Source organism: Nematolebias whitei, chromosome 1, assembly GCF_014905685.2.
Source record: "Nematolebias whitei isolate Nwh7 chromosome 1, NemWhi1, whole genome shotgun sequence".
Taxonomy (NCBI): Eukaryota; Metazoa; Chordata; class Actinopteri; order Cyprinodontiformes; family Rivulidae; genus Nematolebias; species Nematolebias whitei.
The window spans coordinates 81,177,737-81,179,437 of record NC_056498.1 but is presented as its reverse complement, the minus strand read 5'-3'; positions in this window follow the sequence as shown (position 1 = coordinate 81,179,437).

Sequence of the window (1,701 nt, the reverse complement as noted above, 5' to 3'; positions counted from 1 at the left end):
TCCATCCATCCATCCATCCATCCATCCATCCATCCATCCATCCATCCGTCCGTCTGTAGTATGACATATAGGGAAATATATTCATACTTTTCACGAGTTCCTCATCTTTCTGACTGTGTAAATGTCGTGCATTGAGTTTTAACAGAAATGTAACGAGAGACGTTATTTATGTTTGACCCATCAAAATGAATGCGGTCATTTATTTTCAGAATCAAAGTTTAACATCAAACATTTACATTAATTTGGCAAAATATGAAAATAATAACAGACAAGTTTCACAAATAATGAACTTCAATCACGCGGCGGTGATTGAGGACTTAGCTTCAGATATTTCTAAATATCTGTACTGATTTTAAGAGAAAGCAGAGTTTAAGATGGAAATGGAGATTTATCTTACAGAGAGATTTGTGAGGGAATTAATCTGTTTGACCAGAAAACGTGCACGCTCCATCAGATCTCAGCTGGCCTCCGGTACACTTAGTCGAAAATAGAACCTTCTACCTGGTTGACGATGAAATCAGCGTCGGCGTAGGTTCCTTTCTGACTCTTTCAGCGTCTCCGTGAGAACTGCCAAACCCTTAGAGAGTCGTACGAGGTTGTTCAAACAGAAGTTATAATCCCAAAACGTCTCTGGATCATCCTGAACGCGTTTGCACCCAAGAACTCTGACTCCATCACTCTGTGCACTCTCTAGTTGAACTCATTTCTGAGTGCAGCAACACAGCAACCACCAAACTCCAGCAACTCAGCGTCTCAGCCTCTAGCAACTCCGCATGAACTGGGAAGTTGCCACATTTTAAATGGGTCGACTTCCGGGTCATTTGAGAGCTTTTTGATTGGTCGATGGACCAGGAAAAGGTGTGGTTTGTGATGTAAGATGTTATCAAATTCGAGGTCAGAGAATGAGATTGTTCAACAACTAACAGAAAGATTATTGCAGAAAAACAGACTTTGTGGAGTCAAACTCTTCTGTATCTTCTGTAAAGATTAAACATGACATTTTTTCTCGGTAAACATTTTAGTTGACCGAAAACCGACCTTTAACATACTTACAAAACTTGGCTCATTGCAGACAGAAAAATCAAGAAATGCATATTAACCTGATTTCTTCTTTGAATGAGGAATAAAAATCATTACTTACTGTTTATGTAAAATAAAAATGAGTAGTTCTCTTCAACCTGTAAACATTGAGTGAACTAACACAACTTGATTATCAAACATTTGTAAAATAGTAATGATCATAGAGAATTGTCTTTTCTGCTTGATTAATTCAAGAAAGAAAGTCATCAGATGGCTCAAACTGTATTTCTGGATGCAGATCAATGAAATAACAGTCACTGTTCATCTGATCAAGATTCGAGGTCAGATCAGGTTCACTACACGTCCATCCATCCATCCATCCATCCAACCATCATCCATTCATCCATCCATCCATCCATCCATCCATCCATCCATCCATCTTCTTCCTCCTATCAGTGATTATTTGAGTTTTCCTCCTATATCTGCTGCCTCCAAAGCCTTTTTGTTAAACATCAAAGTGGACAGACCCAGAAAAGGCTGTGGGCAGCGAGGCAAAAGACTCCAGAGAAGTACAGGAGACTGTGGGAAGCCATAAATTTGCAAGTTAGACAATGTGTAAGGGTAAGCTAATGCTAATCTGTTATATAGTGGGAGCTGAGCATTACATTATGTACCAGTAAA